The 20,936-nt window shown below is 43.0% G+C and overlaps 1 long non-coding RNA gene across 1 annotated transcript in view; it reads left to right on the forward strand.

The window, feature by feature from the left end:
* Positions 1–20,936, forward strand: part of LOC142070917 (uncharacterized) — a 38,010-nt gene that overhangs the window by 15,741 nt on the left and 1,333 nt on the right. Inside the window, exon 3 of the long non-coding RNA XR_012666837.1 lies at positions 20,083–20,199. This is a non-coding gene — a long non-coding RNA (uncharacterized LOC142070917). The remainder of the gene's footprint in view (positions 1–20,082; positions 20,200–20,936) is intronic.

Genomic DNA, 20,936 nt, shown 5'->3' on the forward strand with positions numbered 1-20,936 from the left:
AAATTTCAGGAGGCAACTTCTAACAATTCAGGTTACTGGATTTTTGCTAGCGTAATAGAGGCTAGCAAGAGGAAAACATAGCTCAGTAGTGGGAAGAATATAAAACTTTTTTAATTGGCAAAAAGAGAAACAATATTAAATGTGTCAGATGCATGCTGCCTCTTGATCCTTCTGCTATCTTATACCATCCTCTTCCCCCTCCTCCCCTCCCCCCACACCCACACACATACGTAGGGAGAGTATCCAGGAGCAAAACTGTAAAATGTCAAGTCCCAGTGATGTGATATTTGTCCAGCGGTGGCAAAGACAAAGGGAGAGCTTCTGCTGGAATCCTCAGGAATACAAGTTACTGGGAGCACATTGAACCTGTCCTTCCTTCATTACACCTGCTCCTCACAGACTAAATATCATGTCAAATTCAAGATCTCAGTTCTCATCTTCAAGGCTCTTAAAGATCTTGGCCTAGGAGACTACAAAAATCACTACATTTATCTGAGGTGAAGATGTCAGCTCTGGCACAACAAATCTGGCTATCCTCTAAAGAGTAAAGACTGTGCAGGAGAAAAAGCTTTCTTGGAGGCTGGTCTCAGTCCATGCTATTTGCCTCCCAAAGGAATGACAAGCCACCTCTAATCTCACTACTTTCTGTTCCAAGAGCAGAAAGCACTTTGATCTTGCCTTCTCTGACAAGGAATACATACACAACTCCTCCCTACACTCATTGTTTGAGGCATAGCTAGAAAGCATCCATACTGCGGTGATAGGCATAGTATAAGAATCTGAATACAGCAGAATAGCTATGGCTGTTGGTGGAGCACTTTATTCCCCTCAAGGGTTGGCCCAAGCCCCAGGGAAGTTTATTTCCTTCAGATTCTGTAGTTGGGAGAGAGGGTTTTCAGGGGGCCTTGTGTGCCTGGGAGGCCTATTATGTTCAGTATCAGGGCCCACACCATTCTGTTTCTTTGATTTAATGCCCTCACGTGTATACTTCCTGAGGACCAGCTTAAGAACGACATATTAATATTGTTTAGCCTGAGGAGTTAGTTAATATTCAGGGCCTTGTCAGGTTATTCCCAGTAGGAGGAGAAATTGATTAGGAGCCAGGTATTTCTTTGGTGCAATCCTGTTCATTTACAAAAAATGTACACAAAGTCCTGTTCCCAGAACTCAGTAGGAACAAACAACCGCAGGCAGTTTCCTTAACCAGAAAGCCAAGCCTTCCCTTCCAGTGAGTTCTTTGCCACCAGGAGCTCTGTCTCTGCTCCCTGTCAGAGCCATATTCTACACTGCTTCTCTCTATCTGCTCACTCTCCCCTGGCTTTCTGTTTCCTTTCTGCTTCAGACACACAGCTGCAACCAATCAATTCCCCAGCTCTGCATTTGCAATCAGTCTCCAAGGCAGGGCCATCCCTAGCCATTTTGGTGCCCTACGCAGCCCCAGGCCAGCAGCATGGCTGAGAGCCAGGGGAGTGGAGCAGGCTGGGTCCGGGTCACTCTACTTACCGCTGCTGATGAGTGTGCAGAGAGCCTGATCAGGGGAAGGGCTGGCTGGAGTGGAGGCGGGGCTTGGGTGGGGGCCATGGGGAAGAGGTGGAGCAGGGGCTGGAGCAGCATGCAGCTACACAGGTGCCCTACACAGCTGCATACTTTCCATATGGATAGGGACAGCCCTGCTCCAAGGAAATCCCTCAGACCACAAGACCTTAGCTTCTGCTAAGCCCATGCTGCCCAAGCTTTGGGTGGTGGCTTCTGATGGTTCAGCTATCACCATGCAAAGGGACATTTAACTGCACCTTCATTTGTGAATGAAGAGTGCTCATTTCACCCATCAGTTTTAACCAGGCCTGTGACTGATGGCAGCTGTTAATACCTTCCAGCATAACCATATAATAAAGATAGAAACGGAATTTATGGGATTATAGTTACCATTGTCACTTTCCTTTAGCCACTAACTTTTAAAAGCCTGTTTGTTTATTATTTTGCTATAGTCTCAGGATTTGAGAGGGTTTCCCCTCAAAAATATTTATTGGTGCATTGGATAATGTTCTTAATCCATCATATCAACCAGAGCAATTTATATATGGGTGCTCACATTTTCCAGGTATACTCTTACTTACCTTTTATCAGTATTTATTTTATAGGGTCATCCTTTCTTACCAATTGTTCAGACTTATTTTCAGACAGTGTTCATTATCTGTCAGTTTTGAATCATCATTAATTTCCTCCCCCTCCCTAAACCTACTTTTTCCCCAATGTACTTGATAAAGCCCTTGATAATCAGCTTAACATATTTGGCTATTAACTAATTTTTTTTATGTTCTTACATTTTCCGAAGTCCCCAAAATTTGCTTCTTGGAATGTAACACCTTTCTTACTGTAAAAAGAAAAGGAGTACTTGTGGCACCTTAGAGACTAACCAATTTATTTGAGCATGAGCTTTCGTGAGCTACAGCTCACTACATCTGATGAAGTGAGCTGTAGCTCACGAAAGCTCATGCTCAAATAAATTGGTTAGTCTCTAAGGTGCCACAAGTACTCCTTTTCTTTTTGCGAATACAGACTAACACGGCTGTTCCTCTGAAACCTTTCTTACTGTGTTAAATTTCCCTGATGCCAATTCGTTCTTCACAAAGATGCCTTTTTGTTTCGTTGAAGTCATTGTTTTCTGGCTCGTAAGATTGTATCCTATGTAATTTAGGCCTTGTTTATATTTAGGTCTAGCCCCAGTTCAGCTGTTGGTGGCCAGCAATTGGAGTTGCAGCACCCATGCAAACACCAAGTTACAGTGGTGAGTAAGCTCAAATGGTGTAAATCGTGACTTTCCTTTTTCTACACTTGGGTGTCTGCACTGATATAGCTACACTCACTGCTGGCCATCAATGTCCACATCTTAAGCATAGATGTTAAACCTGTCTTTTTGAAGCTTTCCATTGTTTATCTCTTCGCAAACAGCATATCCACACCTTCTTTGTTCTGGAGAAGTTATCCTGTCTAAATTAGATTATATCCTCTAAGAAGGCAGGGATCAAGTCACTTCACATGTTAAGCACTGTGCACATTTGGAGTACTCTATAAACAATTAATAAGCTATAAAAACCCTGTGCACTATATCAATAGCTGCAATGTATATTTCATTTATTTGTGTATATTGTGTGCAATCAGCAGATGCTAGCAGGATCCTCTGGAGCCTGCAACCTAATCTGAAAATCTTTTTGACTTATGTGCAATGTACTGTATAGATCAGTAATTTTCTAAGATAATGTTGTCACTAGGGGAAGAAACGAATTACTACATAGAGTAGAAAGTAGGACACGATATCTATGGCATGTCACAATTATTAGTCCACATTCAGTAAGTGGGTAACAAGAGGTATGGAAAATGTTAACCTCATCATTAATATTGGGAGGACACCTCCAATTTCTATATTAACCTCATAGCGACTATTTGCAAATGATAAATTTCTTCCTTATCAAGCATTAGCATCAAATATTAACCTGGTATATCTGAGAGTTCAACACAATTAAGCTATTAAAGCAGTTGCTAATAGAGGTATCTTAACAAGTAAGCTGTATTTAAAGAACTGCTCAGAATAAACAGTAAAAATAGAGATTCTCATGGCGCAGGTCAGGTAGTAAGCAAAGAAGAGAATAATTGTTATGGGCTGAATTTGTACTAAGTCGAAACTAACTAGTGTTTAGGAGGCTAGTGTTTCAGGTCAGGTCAGATCACAGTCCTATATGAGTTTTAAGGGGTGTCTTCGTTGGATGCATTTAGCATGGGCTGACCTATATTAGGTTAGTTAAAACAGCAAACTTTAAAAGTATTTTTAGGAATGGGCACGAGGAGTTTAGACAGAGCTGACCTTGGTGATTCAGAGTAGACCTCTATAAAACAATTTCTGTCTGTCTTTCCCAAATTTCATTTTCTCATTTGAACACCAAGTTCTTATTTTTATGCTCTCTCTTTGAAAAACACCACCTCCCCTTACATCTGTTCCCTTTCTTAATCATCTTTCACCTTCTCTCTTCAAGGTCAGGTCTGGATATTTTCTTTTCTAATTATAATACTTAGCCCTTATATATGCTTTACAAATGTGAAACTAAGTTCTGCCCTGATTTACACCTTTTGCAGACCTGTTGAAGTCTTTCGAGTTGCTGGGAGTGTATGTCAGGGCAGATTTTGATCCATCATCTACCATATTTAGTCAGTGATGTTGCACCCCATAATGCTTTATAGAAATATGCTTATGAAAGTAAATGACATAACTGGAATACGTTTTATGTTAGATATGCCATGTAACATATCTGTGCAAAAGTTATGTTCTTCTGCACGTATTCATCCTATTTGTATGAATGTATCATTCTTGTATCTGAAACTAGAAATATGAAATATAACTCTGAGGTCCTATTGTAATTATGCAAAGTATGGACCATTAATGGTGGTGCTTGATGGCTCCCATTAACCAGGACAATTGACTGTAGATGGCTCTGTTTACATGTAAGTCTTCCTGTATACGTGGGTAATGAAGTCTTACAGTGACATATGATCATGTCACCTGAACTGGAATCCATCTTTAACCTGGTGCTTTTCCACTTAGAAGGAGGGGTGGGAACCCAGAGAGGTACAAAGGATTCCTGTCTTGTGCAAAAGATATATAAGGGGGTGGAACAGAACAAAGGAGGCTGCAGTCATGAAAAATCCCCTAGCTACCACCTGAGCTCGAACAAGGACTGTCCTGGGGAAAGGATTGGGCCCAGACTAGGAAGGCGTCCAGTCTGTGATAGAAGCTTACTGAAACATCTCTGAGGGTGAGATTTCTCTCTATTTAGTTTTCTTACTGTATTAGGCTTAGACTTGCGTGTTTTATTTCACCTTGCTCAGTAATTCACTTTGTTCTATCTGTTATTACTTGGAACCACTTAAATCCTACTTTCTGTATTTAATAAAATCACTTTTTACTTATTAATCAACCCAAAGTACGTATTAATACCTGGGGGGGAGGGGGGAGAAACAACTGTGCATATCTCTCTATCAGTGTTATAGAGGGCGAACAATTTATGAGTTTACCCTGTTTAAGCTTTATACGGGGTAAAACGGATTTATTTGGGGTTTGGACCCCATTGGGAGTTGGGTATCTGAGTGCTGGAGACAGGAGCACTTCTTAAACTGTTTAAACTGCAGCTTGTGGGGAACATGGTTCAGACTTGGATCTGCATTTGTAGCAGGCAAGAGTGTCTGGCTCAAACCAGGCAGGGACTGAAGTCCCAAGCTGGCAGGGAAAACAGGCTCAGGGTAGTCTAGGCACATAAGGTGGCAGTCCCAAAGGGGGTTTCTGTGACCCAACCCATCACAACACCGCAGTTAAACTGATAGCTGCTAACCATGTTTTATGAGGAAATTTGAGGTGGTGATTTCAGTATTTTGGTCATGGTCAATGTCAGAGTTGGGATTAGAATACAGGAATCCCTTATTCCTAAAGACAGGCTTATACTACCAGGCCGTGCTACCGCTTATACTATTGAGAGCTCTTTCTGGTCAGAAGCCAATGCAGAGGAGCTGGCTTAGTTGCAAGCAGCTCATTGGCTGCTGGGTTAGGGAGCTCATGGTGGGACCCAGGAAGCAGCATCTCTCATTGGTGCTAACTGTTTTAGAAGCCCTCTCCAAAAATGGAGAGAACTGCAGCCATAAATTTCACTACCAACCCTGGGCAACTGTATGAAGGAAAACTAAATTGGCACACCTTGTACCCAAGGGATCAGTTTACATCTGCAAGGAATGAAACACTGTTATAATGTCTATGAACATACTGAAGATAAAGCTCTCTCTCTTTCTTTTAAAAACATTTTGAGGATCTCAAAAGCAGGGGAGATTGTGGTTAGATTCCAAAGGCCTGCTCTGAAAAGAAACTGCTCATGGGATGTTGCCCGGGGAAGACTTCCAGCACGGGACATCAAGCCAAAAACACCCGAGTCACTGGTTAGAGGGCCTGTGCCTGCTTGTCATCTCATTTATGCTGGTGTAAATCAGTAGCAACTCCACTGAAGTCCACAGAGTGACATGAGTGTAAAACTGATGCAGGAGAATAAGGCTCAGTGCTTTAAGGGGTGCTGAGGGAAGCCATCTCCGAGGAGGCTGAGGTAGGGAGAGACTGGGATTATTTGAGGGCAAGGCAAATTGATAAAGTTTAAGAAACAAGGCTGCTTGTGTATATTTCTTTGTTGAAAGGTTTCTCTTGCATCATATTAGAAAACTCTTCCTGAGCTTTATCAGAGCACTGGAAATCAGCAGCTAGGTTAGATAAATATACAATATTAGTGTCTGAGTTGTAGTGAGATGGCCAGTTTGGCAATGGCAACATATCAGTGTACTCATTGTGATGAATTCAGGGATCTGAACAGCTTTGTGGCAGGCTATCTATGACTAGTAAGGTTTAGATTAAGTTCACTGTTTTGTGATTTACCAAATATATTTTGCTGTGTGAAATCTTACAGTGAGTTTCAGTGTCTTTGTGACCTTCCAGTATATATGTCATGTGGTCAACTTCAGCTTTATTTGGGGGGCTGTTTGGGAAGGGCGGTGATCAGAAATGCAACTACAAATATAGTTAATTGCCTTACCATACAATAATTAATTCAAAATGGAAGCTCTGAGCCTGTCTCCTGGGGAGGAACCTTGATGAAACATGCAGGCAAATATGAACTTACCAGTATCCTGTAGTTTAATATATTGTGTGTCAAGGTCACAGAGTGATGTTACTGTGGATATATAAGAACTGTTACTTAGTGACTTCTTACTTGGCATACAGTTGTCCTGCAAAAAGCTGTGTGAACAACTGCTGCTGTTCTTAGACTGTAAAGGTTCATTCCTCGGGCCTAACTCTGGTACTAAAGGAGCAGCTGAGTATTCCTATTTACATAGGATACAACCGCATTTGCTCCAACCCCTCAGACAGAGACAAACACCTACAAGATCTCTATCAAGCTTTCTTACAACTACAATACCCACCTGCAGAAGTGAAGAAACAGATTGATAGAGCCAGAAGAGTTCCCAGAAGTTACCTACTACAGGACAGGCCTAACAAAGAAAATAACAGAACGCCACTAGCCGTCACCTTCAGCCCCCAACTAAAACCCCTCCAAAGCATTATTAAGGATCTACAGTCTATCCTGAAGGATGACCCAACACTCTCAGAAATCTTGGGAGACAGGCCAGTCCTTGCCTACAGACAGCCCCGCAACCTGAAGCAAATACTCACCAACAACCACATACCACACAACAGAACCACTAGCCCAGGAACCTATCCTTGCAACAAAGCCCGTTGCCAACTGTGCCCACATATCTATTCAGGGGACACCATCACAGGGCCTAATAACATCAGCCACACTATCAGAGGCTCGTTCACCTGCACATCCACCAATGTGATATATGCCATCATGTGCCAGCAATGCCCCTCTGCCATCTACATTGGTCAAACTGGACAGTCTCTACGTAAAAGAATAAATGGACACAAATCAGATGTCAAGAATTATAACATTCATAAACCAGTTGGAGAACACTTCAATCTCTCTGGTCACGCAATCACCGACATGAAGGTCACTATCTTACAACAAAAAAACTTCAAATCCAGACTCCAGCGAGAAACTGCTGATTTGGAATTCATTTGCAAATTGGATACTATTAATTTAGGCTTAAATAGAGACTGGGAGTGGCTAAGTCATTATGCAAGGTAGCCTATTTCCCCTTGCTTTTTCCTACCCTCCCCCCGACGTTCTGGTTAAACTTGGATTTAAACTTGGAGAGTGGTCAGTTTGGATGAGCTATTGCCAGCAGGAGAGTGAGTTTGTGTGTGTGGTTTTTGGAGGGGGGTGAGGGGGTGAGAGAACCTGGATTTGTGCAGGAAATGGCCCACCTTGATTATCATACACATTGTGAAGAGAGTGGTCACTTTGGATGGGCTATTACCAGCAGGAGAGTGAGTTTGTGTGTATGTGTGTGTGTGGGGGGGGGGGGGGGGGGCAGAGGGTGAGAAAACCTGGATTTGTGCTGGAAATGGCCCAACTTGATGATCACTTTAGATAAGCTATTACCAGCAGGACAGTGGGGTGGGAGGGGGTATTGTTTCATGGTCTCTGTGTGTATATAATGTCTACTGCAGTTTCCACGGTATGCATCTGATGAAGTGAGCTGTAGCTCACGAAAGCTCATGCTCAAATAAATTGGTTAGTCTCTAAGGTGCCACAAGTACTCCTTTTCTTTTTGCAAAGACAGACTAACACGGCTGTTACTCTGAAACCTATTTACATAGGGAAATCCTTGGATAGTACAGAGCTGGTGTATTTTTATTTATTTGTATTGCACTAGCCATACCAGATCTCTGCTCTGCTTAGTGCTATACAAACTCATAACAAAAATACATTCTTGCTCCAAAGGGTTTATAATCTATGTATGAGAAAAGATTAAATAGGTGGATATAAGACACAGACTGTGGGAGCTCAAGTTACCAATGAGAAAATGCTAGTTAGCATGATGGGAAGTGGTCTCAGCATACCAGCTGTCTAAACATTGTCAAGCTTTTTGGAGGCCTCACAGCGGAAGAGTTTTGGGAGGTATTTGAAGGAGGACAATGATGTGGCTTTGCAGATGTTTATGTGCATGAAGGGTATCAAGAGAGAAAGGGCAGCATAGGAATGACTGCAATGTCACAGTGAAGGTGTTTGTTTGAAAATGTGACAAATGGGTAATTAAATCTGGAATCAGTGGCAAAGCCCGTGTGGGGGTCAATGTCTCCATAGCACAGAAGAGATGGTAGACAGCTGGTTTAATATCACCAGGTTCTGCTCTGCCTCACTATAAGAGGAGAAGCAAACTGCTACTCCTTGGTTCGCACAGTGGTCCCTAAAGTTGTTCTAAATTATGCTGGAGATAATTCTGGCCCCTAGATGGCCCAGGAGAGTGGACAGGTGTCTTAGACCCATATTTCTTTACTGTTCTCCTCTCTGGTCTGAATATGAACTTGGCACAGCTCAGCATTGAGTCCTCACACTTTCATGCTCTGCTGATTCACTAGTACCTGACTTGGCTCTCTTCAGTCTATGCAACCACAGATGTAAGATAATCCTGGCTTCTATATGGGACCTGGTGAGAAATGTATTTTATCACCCTATTTGTAGTTCTAATTCCAACTAAAATAACTGGGCTTGAGTCTTCACTGCTGTGCACCATGCATAAATCTTTACACGCATGCAAAATAGAATAAAATGTTGCCAGGTCCTTGCATCCCTTTATGATGAGGGGAAATCTCAGATTTAGAAGCAGCCTGTTTCCTGCATGAAGAGGATACCTGCCAACTGTGAATGTCAGCCCCTCCACAGTTGCTGAGGAGTCCTGGTTCAGCTCTGAACCTGAGGATCATTCGTGGAGTTGGGAGTGCACCATATTTTGGTCAGATAGGGAAATTGTTTGAAGACCTCCGATTCCCTGAACTTTGCCCTCAAGCCATGGGGTAAGGGCTTTAGTTACCTACTGTCTATTAAACCTGTGGAGGAACTTACCATCTTATCCCACGTCAGTCTTTTGAGCTGTACTGCCAGCCTATTGCTGCTACAGAAGATATCATTGTCATAGGTCATCAAGAGCCCCTGCGAAGTAAGCATACCAACAGAACTGTAAATTTTACTCCTGCTCTATCAGATCATATGTGGGGAAATTCATGGGTATTGCCAGCATGGGGCGGGCACTAATGACCCTGAGAGTATTGATTTACTCTGATGTCATATTTAATTCCTGTTTAATACAGTACCTGTGTTGATTATATTGTGTGTGTTTATGTTATGTGATTCCTTCAGAGTCTCCAACTATCTGGGGTTACCCTGTGGTTAGAATTTTCCTTCCAAGCTGCCCTGGTGACCTTGCCAGGAAGGAGCAAATGGGGGGAGGCACCACCAAGTAAATTTATCTGTGAGGAGAATAGGAAAGTTATGTCATGCTGAGCTGGAAGCGGGATCCAGATGAACCCAGGCCTGCCCATTGAAACTTGTAAACAGATTAGCGCTAAAGGAGGCAACTGAGTGTATAGAGGTGCTACAAAAGGGATATTAAACCACTAAGGGACACTGGTCCTCTGAAAAGAAGGGACGCTGAGTGAGTTTTTAGGGTGAGCCCAGGGACTGTTAGGTGGTACTGACAGAGAGACACATGGAGAGCATGCTGCTTCTTGTCAGTCTACTTCCTCCAAGCCAGAGCTGGATGTATCTGAACTGAATGCAACTTACTACAGTTTGCAAGGAAAGATTAAGGTTTAAGTAAGGAGAAATATGCATATAGGCCTTTTGTGTTGTATCCCTTGTATCTGCATGGTATGTACCATTGGGTGAATAAATAATGCTTTGTTTTGAAGATGTTTTTGAATCACCATAATCAGTTGCTAGTCACAGGCTCTCAAAGGGCTTACACAGTTGGGTCAGTCAGCTTAGCGTGATTGGGAATCAGGGGGACTGCAGCTCAGAGTTCCAGTCTGAATGGAAGGACTATGTAGTTCAGAGCTTAATTCTTGCCAGGGCTGAGCCCCAGCACCTATTGGCTTGGTAGTTCATAGCCCCAGCACCTCTGGGCTTGCTGCATCAGTTATGATTTTTAAAATTGTCTTGAGCCTGGGCACCTCTTTCATTACAAATTAAGCACTGGTGTAGTTCTCAGCAGAGAGGGATGACCATAGTGAAACATTGTCCCCAGAAGGGTACACTTGAGAGGGACTGAAAAGTGTCTGCAGTGCAGCTTGCACAATAAGGAGGACAGTCCTTGAAAGTAATTAGTCATGGTATGTGAAATAGTGCAGCTGTTGAGAGGGAACCTGTTAAACGTCTGGAGGAATCAGCCAGTCCTTCGCCCTGTCTGTACTAGAAATGACAGGTTTCAGAGTAGCAGCCATGTTAGTCTGTATCTGCAAAAAGAAAAGGAGTACTCGTAGCACCTTAGAGACCTTTCTTTTTGTAGTAGAAATGTGCACCTGTTTTAATCAAATAAATTTAAAAGTCAATCTAGTTATATGTGCAGACTCTTAATATAGAACCAATCAGTTTTGCTTGTATCAGTAAGTTACTGACTTAAACAAAATGTTTTTGTTCAATATCTTCATAAATGATCTGGAGGATGGTGCGGATTGCACTCTCAGCAAATTTGCGGATGATACTAAACTGGGAGGAGTGGTAGATATGCTGGAGGGGAGGGATAGGATACAGAGGGACCTAGACAAATTGGAGGATTGGGCCAAAAGAAATCTGATGAGGTTCAATAAGGATAAGTGCAGGGTCCTGCACTTAGGATGGAAGAACCCAATGCACAGCTACAGACTAGGGGCCGAATGGCTAGGCAGCAGTTCTGCGGAAAAGGACCTAGGGGTGACAGTGGACGAGAAGCTGGATATGAGTCAGCAGTGTGCCCTTGTTACCAAGAAGGCCAATGGCATTTTGGGATGTATAAGTAGGGGCATAGCGAGCAGATCGAGGGACGTGATCGTTCCCCTCTATTCGACATTGGTGAGGCCTCATCTGGAGTACTGTGTCCAGTTTTGGGCCCCACACTTCAAGAAGGATGTGGATAAATTGGAGAGAGTCCAGCGAAGGGCAACAAAAATGATTAGGGGTCTGGAACACATGACTTATGAGGAGAGGCTGAGGGAGCTGGGATTGTTTAGCCTGCAGAAGAGAAGAATGAGGGGGGATTTGATAGCTGCTTTCAACTACCTAAAAGGGGGTTCCAAAGAGGATGGCTCTAGACTGTTCTCAATGGTAGCAGATGACAGAACGAGGAGTAATGGTCTCAAGTTGCAGTGGGGGAGGTTTAGGTTGGATATTACGAAAAACTTTTTCACTAAGAGGGTGGTGAAACACTGGAATGCGTTACCTAGGGAGGTGGTAGAATCTCCTTCCTTAGAGGTTTTTAAGGTCAGGCTTGACAAAGCCCTGGCTGGGATGATTTAACTGGGAATTGGTCCTGCTTTGAGCAGGGGGTTGGACTAGATGACCTTCTGGGGTCCCTTCCAACCCTGATATTCTATGATTCTATGAAAATCAATATAGGCAAGCATTAAACTGGTTCAAGGGTATCTACAGTAGGAGTTTGGACCAGATGAATTAATTTTATTTTTAAATCTATTTAGTTAAATAGGTGCTCTTTTCTTGTATAGACAAGACCCAAGAGACAAGGCATTGTGTGATGGTAGCCTGCCCAGGGGAAGAAGACGATAGATTTATGACTTCAATCAAGTGGGCCCAATCCTGCACTCATCAAACTCATCTAACCTCTCTGGAAGTTTTGCCTGCATAAAAGTGCTGGGTTAGGATGAACATATCTCACTGATCTACCTGAGACTAATTGAATTGTTATAATCCTCTGGGGGAGGCAGAAAGGGGTTGTTACTAATTAAGGCCTTGATGCTATTAATTTAAGAGATCACTTTGAAGGATACATGATGTGTAGTTGCCAGAAGACTCTACCTGCATGCATAATTGACAGGCAAACAAGTGAGGTGCTCTCCTGTCTCAAATTTCAGACCCTTCCTTCATCAAAGGAAATTCTGTTTTTTACATTAGAAAGGTCAGATACTTGCTTCACTACTCCAGCCCTCTAGCAAAGTGAGAGGTGGCAAATGAGAGTCTTGTAACCTGGACTGTGGTTCTCCCTTCCTCCCCCATGAGGGGGACAGCCTCTCTTGTGGGGAGGAGAAGCTGTAACTCAGGTTTCAGCTTGGTATGACATCAGTATTTAGGTTCTCCAGAGATCTTGCCAGTATCTTCCAGCAAAATAGGGATGGCAGCAAGATGGTCACTATCAAAAAGGAGGAATAAGGGATCAAAACACTGTTTTTGCAGCTCCTCTTTAATAAATAGAGATGTGGCTGAGCTGCAAAATCAGGATCTGAAGCCAGGATGACATCTTTTCTCTACTTTCCAGTAATTCAGGAATGCTAGAATTTGATCTTTTGGTTCAAGCCCTTGCCTAATTTTGAAATAAACAAAGAACCTTACTGCTCTTTTGCTAAGAATTTGGCCACACTCTCATTGTCTGTTGTTAGCCTTGAAATCTAAACCTCTGCTCTGTTACAGACTGCTAGATGGTGGTAATCTTTAAGCAAGATCATATTAATCTCCTTCCTTTGTTTTTCTCTTTTAACTTCTTTTTTTGAGAAGATAAAGCAACCACTGTGTTTAGTACGATCACTAAAGCTTGCAAGACTTTATCTCTAAATTGTGTGAAATGTGGCCAGTTGACAGGTAGGAAAATAACTGAATGTTCATACCACAGTGTATGTGTGGTGTGATTCTTTCATTAGCTACATAAACAACCTCTGTATGATCTCAATCTTCACTTAGCCTAATTTTTTGTGGTTTTATAATTTGTGAAGCCTACAGATCGATACTAAGACCTTTGTTCCATCTGAAAAGTCAGGTTTGTTTCGATATGTATTAATCCAGCCATGACTTACTGATGAGCAAAATGTCCAAATATAATAGAAGCTACCTCACTGTATTTCTGTTAATAAATTCCAGAATCTATTTGTAGGTCCATAATGGCGTGTCCTTCTAAATATTCCACGTATCTTCAGGGGCCAGATCATGCCATCAAGACACAGCATGACCCTTCTTCCTTTATCCCTTTGGATCAGCAACGGGGTGGGTAGAAGTACTTTTACTCCTGCCTCTTTTGTCTACGTGCAGAAGGAGTTGCTGTAAACTAAAAGTGATTTCATAGAATATGTTGCTATTAGGGAGTTACTATTACTGCAGAGCTACCTTCATTGCCCTTGAGGTCCTAATAACATAACTGTGCTCAGCTTTAGATAATTCTTTCGTGGATTGCAAAAGTAGACACTAGGAGCATGCTTCTCCGTTAAGTTTGCTCTGTATGTGGTAATTTATTCTTGTGCAAGAAGGAGGTCATAAAAGGTGTGTGGGAGGGGTATAAAAACGCTATCACCATTGGCAGTGTTGGGGACACTGGGGCATGGCCACTAGGTAACTCGAGGGGATGGAAGACCACGAGTGTCGATGAAGCCCCCTCGCACTAGGCCCAAGTGTCCTTGGCCCCCCTGCCTGGAGGCACACACAGCAGTTATGCTGAGGATCTGCAACAATATGCTGCAGAGTCAGACTGCCTGAAACTAAGCAAGGCCAAACAGGGCAGATATGGAAGAACAATGCTGAATAAAGCAGCTTTATGTATAGTTTAACAAATGATATAGAGAACCGGGGAACTAGCTGGGAACTGGATTGGCTAGCTATATGGATACTTGGGGCAGCTTGCTATTGGATAAGTATGCTGGGAAAAAGGATGTATAAAAGCCTGTGTGACTTCCTGCTCTGTGTACAGGATTTGAGATTCAAATCTCCCTGTACCTATTTGAAGCTTCAAATAAACTTTTCTGCTTCTCCACCCCGTTGTGATTATTGGGTGTAGCACACCGGGTAACGAACCACTCAAGCTGTTGTTCAGCCTCTCGGCACTGGGTGCCGGCAACAGCAGCAAGAATTCTGATTTGGTACTGCCTTACAGCCGGCCTGCACTCAGTTTACACAGGTGCACTTTGGTGTCCACTTTCTGCAAAGCTAGCAAATGAGTTTACTTGCAGGAATGTTTACCAAAATGGAGAATTAACTGAATATTGCAAAATATTAGTTGAAAGTAAATGCTGATTTTTTTTCATCTGCACAGGGGTAAATTTACTGTCAGATTTACATTAATGCAATCAAGGCGGAAAAACACCATGTGACATATCTTCAATCAAAACAGCTAATTTTTTTTTTAACATCAGCTACTGGCAATAAACTACTCACTAATGAAGTTCAGGGTGTGAATTATTATCTGAAATTAATCCCTGAATAATTTGAGTAACACATTAAAGAAAATAGTTGTTCTCAAACAATTTGCAAACAGAAACAGATTAAATTAATTGCATAAAATTATTCTTTATGAAGAAGCAAATGGTTCTGGTAATTTCTTTGCATGGTGGGAAAATGAGCCCTATTGGAAATTAAATGGACAACTGTAGTGCCTCTGTTCTTTCTGCTTCTTCTAGCTAACATTAAAAGTGGATATTAAGAAAAAATTTTAATCCAGAATCCTCTACTAAAATGTAGAGTGCTATAATATAATTTCCTTTTCCTTTAAGGAATTGAGAGCTAAAACAGAGATGAATGAGATGGAAAAAAAAAATCTTGTTCTTTTGTGTAGGCCTAGTCTGATTTGTACTAATGTGTAAAGACATATGCCTCTTACTCATTTGTAATCTTTCTATCAATTCATTCATTTTATGGGCACTTTCAGTATCATCCTTAATAATCATCTTTATGGCCCTATATTCTTGGAATCTATTTTCATAACTTCAGAGGAAAAAGACTGAGCGTATTCTTTTGTCTGTTACTTGGTCAGCATTTCTTTTCAACCATGCAAGCACATACAAAGCCCTGGTCTACACTAGGACTTTAGGTCGAATTTAGCAGTGTTAAATCGATGTAAACCTGCACCCGTTCACACGATGAAGCCCTTTATTTCGACTTAAAGGGCTCTTAAAATCGGTTTCCTTACTCCACTGCTGACAAGTGGATTAGCGCTTAAATTGGCCTTGCCGGGTCGAATTTGGGGTACTGTGGACACAATTCGACAGTATTGGCCTCCGGGAGCTATCCCAGAGTGCTCCATTGTGACTGCTCTGGACAGCACTCTCAACTCAGATGCACGATTGTTTGCCATTGCTCTGACACAGAGAGGGGCGACTGACGACATGGCTTACAGGGTTGGCTTACAGGGAGTTAAAATCAACAAAGGGGGTTTATGGAGTATTTCAGGCAGGACTTCACGGAGGGTTCCAATAAGAAATGGTGCACCTAAGTTATTGTTCTTATTGGAACAAGGAGGTTAGTCTGGCCTCTGATTGATACAAGGCTAGATTTACCTCGCTGCACCTTCTCTGTGAGGTGACTGCAGTGTGACCTAGAGGAATAAGTCCCCTAGACGAGGGGCGGAGGGGGGTTTGCAAATGAGTACAAAACAAATCTGGTCTATTTCTTGTTTTGATACACTCCATCTATCTTCTGCACCGTCTGCTGCCAGCCAAAGATGTAAAAGGACTGCATGCCATCCACATCTCATGGCTGCTCGGCAGAAGATGGTACAATAGGACTGCTAGCCATCCTCATCTCTTGCCTGCCCGGCAGAAGATGATGCAATAGGACTGCTAGCAATCCGTATCACCTGCCTGCTCACCATAAGATGGTTCAATAGGACTGACTGCAGGACTAAAGATCAAGTCACTCCAAATTTAGTCCCTGCACCCATGTCTGCCCAGGCGCTCCTGATCGACCTCACAGAGGCGACCAGGAGCACCTCAGACATGACGACGATGGCTACCAGTCCTATTGCACCGTCTGCTGCCACAAGGCAATGGGTTGCTGCTGCTGTGTAGCAATGCAGTACCGCGTCTGCCAGCACCCAGGAGACATACGGTGACAGTGAGCTGAGCGGGCTCCATGCTTGCCGTGGTATGGCGTCTGCACAGGTAACTCAGGAAAAAAGGCGCGAAACGATTGTCTGCCCTTGCTTTCACGGAGGGAGGGAGGGAACGGGGGCCTGACGATATGTACCCAGAACCACCCGCGACAATGTTTTAGCCCCATCAGGCATTGGGATCTCAACCCAGAATTCCAATGGGCAGCAAAGACTGCGGGAACTGTGAGATAGCTACCCACAGTGCAACACTCTGGAAGTTGACACTTGCCTCGGTACTGTGGAAGCACTCCACCGAGTTAATGCACTTAGAGCATTTTCTGTGGGGACACACACACTCGAATATATAAAACCGATTTCTAAAAAACCGACTTCTATAAATTCGACCTAATTTCGTAGTGTAGACATACCCAAAGAAAAGTAGATAAACTATAAGATAAAAAACTGAATGCAATGACATTGGGCTTCATTTGGATATATAACACATTTTTCCAAGTTGTCTTAAGGCCAGATTGTTTAAAGGTACTCAGGTGCCTAAAGATGCAGATGAAAGTATGGTGGGATTTTAAAAATCAGTGGATGCCATTGACTTCAATGGCAGTCAGGGGTCCAGGTATGTTTTGAAAATTACACTAACTGCCTCTCTGCAACTTCAGGCACATTAATACCTTTAACAATATGTCCCTAAATTCTCTTTATATAGTAAATAATGTAATATTTCAGTAGTAATAATAAAACTATATAATATTGCTATGGTTTTCATATCTTCTTATAGAAGAAAACTGATACAAATAGGTATTTCATCTCATAAATTGGATGTTGAATTTCAGCTGGGGAGAATATATTCATTTTCATAAAGCACTCAGTCTGCTTTAGGTGTGGAATTCATCTCCTTCCAAAGGGTGTACTTAGGCTTGGTCTACACTACAGACTTACGTTGTTTTAACTATGACAGGTTTCAGAGTAACAGCCGTGTTAGTCCGTATTCGCAAAAAGAAAAGGAGTACTTGTGGCACCTTAGAGACTAACCAATTTATTTGAGCATGAGCTTTCGTGAGCTACAGCTCACTTCATCGGATGCATACTGTGGAAACTGCAGAAGACATTATATACACACAGAGACCATGACCATGCTGGAAATGGCCCAACTTGATGATCACTTTAGATAAGCTATTACCAGCAGGACAGTGGGGTGGGAGGAGGTATTGTTTCATGGTCTCTGTGTGTATATAATGTCTTCTGCAGTTTCCACAGTATGCATCCGATGAAGTGAGCTGTAGCTCACGAAAGCTCGTGCTCAAATAAATTGGTTAGTCTCTAAGGTGCCACAAGTACTCCTTTTCTTGTTGTTTTAACTATGTTGCTCAGGGGTGTGGAAAATCCACACCCCTGAGTGATGCAGTTCTACTGCCCTAACTGCTGGCGTAGACAGCACTATGTCAACTGGAGGGCTTCTCCTGTCAACTTAGCTACCACCTCTCGAGGAGATGGAGTACTTGCATCGGCAGGAGAAGCTCTCCCGTCGGTGTAAGTAGCATCTTCATTAATTGCAGTTGCAGCACTGTATGTGTAGTCAAGCCCTTAATTTCTTCTTCCAAAGTGATTCAATATGGATAACCAGTCTTTTATGTATATAAGACTTATTGTGGTATCATCTAATTAGTCTTTTTAGCATATGATTAAAGAGATTTGTTGAAGCTGCTGGCCCAAAATATAACCACTCATACCTGTTTTCATTTTCACGTCATTTGGTGGTGGTAGTTTAAGAACAAATATTTCTGAAAACAAGCAAAGAAAAAAATCCCTAGGCTTCAGAAGCAACCTTAAAATAACAAAGCAGTATAAAATAAAGGAGAAAAATTAATTCCATGAGAGAGTACATTTCAACTGCAGGCTTCTCGGGTTTTCTAAGTCACTTTAAGAGTGCCAACTTTTCTACCTTTAGTACAAACAAGCTACTTTTCATACATAAATGTACTCAGATGGTTCTTGATATATGCAGTCTTTCAAAAATGAGAGTGAATGTGAATCATAGCTCAAAATTGATGGTAGCTCTATATTTGTTCCTTATGTGGTCATGGGCTGAAAAACAGAAAACTATTTTTAGTGTTAAAAGAAAAGGAGTACTTGTGGCACCTTAGAGACTAACAAATTTATTTGAGCATAAGCTTTTGTGAGTTACAGCTCACTTCATCAGATACATTCAGTGGAAAATACAGTGGGGAGATTTTTATACATAGAGAACATGAAACAATGGGTGTTACCATACACACTGTAACGAGAGTGATCACTTAAGGTGAGCTATTACCAGCAGGAGACAGGGGTGTGTGTGTGTGTGTGTGTGTGTGTGAGAACCTTTTGTAGTGATAATCAAGGTGGGCCATTTCCAGCAGTTGACAAGAATGTCTCAGGAACAGCGGGGATGGGGAGGATAAACATGGGGAAATAGTTTTACTTTGTGTAATGACCCTTTTCCCCATGCAGCTGCCTCTTTAGATAGTAGATCCCCAGAAATTTAAATGTGTAATACACAGAAACTCAAGATCTTGCTGATGTTTTGCAACACTTCCTATCCTTAACCCATAACTGTGTTTAAGCAATTCTATTCCTTTGGAGATCATCACCTCAGCATGTGGTTTCCACTTTCTGCAATGTCTCCTTATCAGCCTGAGCTGAGACTGTTGTGTCTTTCAGTACAATAGGATCTGCATTTGGAATCAGTCCCTGCTGTGTGAGCTGTCATTACATGGTAATCATCAGATACCTGCTTCCCTATACCCCTTGTCTTGCTTACAGGTGGCTTTCATTGTTATGTCAGCTATTAAACTGTCAGGATAAACTAGTGCCTTCGCTTGCAGTGTTAGAACTGTCTTTGGTTTTGTATTACATAGTTCATGCCATGTATCTTTTGATTCCCATTGCAGTATCTTTTACTATAAATGAATAGGAGGTTGCATTATTCCACAACACTGACAGCCCATTCCCCTTCAGTTGTGGATTTCTGTTGTTTTGGACAGTAATACATCTTTGATAAGGTTCACCATCATAACCAGAATGATTTAAAAACATTATGCACATAGCTCACACAGAGCTCCCAGGAAAGGGAGAGAAACAGAAAACTCTGTAAAGTATCACAGACCTCCAGGACCAGCCTTACAGATGGGTGACAAGGGCAACCGCCCAGGGCACTGTTGTTAGGGGGCGCTGTGGTTAAGAAGCAAGGAGTAGGGTGGGCCTGGGGTGTGAGGCTGCAGAAGGGAGCTTGAGGCAATGCAATTGGGGAGGCAGTGGGGCCTGTGAGTGATGTAGGATGGGTGGAGATGTTGAAACCAATCTAGGGGAATGTCCCAATACCTGCATCTATCATCGGAGTTTGTTATTAGCCCTTTAAAAAAAAAAAATCAACTAGGATGTGTGGGTGTAAACAACCAAGGTATTTATTAAACTATCAACAATTCTAAACATGGTAAACCAAATGAATAAGAACACAGATAAGGTAAGGACCCCCACAACAACTGATATAAGGTAAATAAAGAACAGGCAGTGTGCTGACTGTGATTGAGGGTAAGTTCCCTCCCCTAGGACGGGACCCGGTAAGAGAATGGAGGATCAACGGACCACTACCATATCTTGCAGCTCTGAGGCCCCTCATGATGACAGGACAGCTCCGGACTCTGTCCAGGTAGGAGGAACCCACAGGTAAGGAGGGACCTCGGGATCAGGCAATGACAGCTCTTCCCCAGCAATGACTCGGCTTGTACTCCCCCTGTGACGTCGTGGGGGTGTGTTGATCCTCAGTGGAAGAGTGGCAGCTGGTGATAACCTCTGCATGTAAGTGAGAATTACCCTCCTGCAACAAAATTTAAGTGCTCTGAGGCAATCTAGAGGGCTGAGGTGTCTGCTGTGCTTCCCAACAGTTGCAGCAGCAGCACCTCCAGACTCTGCCACTCAGAAGGGCAGCCCCTTCCCTCAGCTGTGCATGCCCTTATGCCCTGCTGTTACGGGGCAGATCATAGGTCACATGGTTTGCTTGGTTTCCCACTTTTCGGCAGAAAGGGTGGGAAACTGTACCTGAGGAGGGGGAAGAAGGGCAGCCACGATGGATTCCCAGTTGTTGTTTGGGCATTTCAAAATGACGCACCTAAGATATTAAGCACCAAAGTTTTTCCCCTACAGGGAGCCCGGGGAGGTAGTGGAGTCCAGGGGCGATGGGGGCTGGAGAGCCCAGAGGGCAGCAGGGGCCAGGGGGAATGGGTGGGGAAACTGGGGAGGTAGAGGGGGTGGAGAGGTGGGTGGGAAGCCTGGGGAGGCACTGGGAACCAGTGGGGGGGGTGGGTGGAGAGCCCAGGGAGGCATCGGGGGTTGGGAGGATGTGTAGGGAGCCCAGGGAATGGGTGGGAAGCCTGGAGAGGGAGCAGGAGGGTGGGTGGGAAGCC

Source organism: Caretta caretta, chromosome 1, assembly GCF_965140235.1.
Source record: "Caretta caretta isolate rCarCar2 chromosome 1, rCarCar1.hap1, whole genome shotgun sequence".
NCBI lineage: Eukaryota > Metazoa > Chordata > Testudines > Cheloniidae > Caretta > Caretta caretta.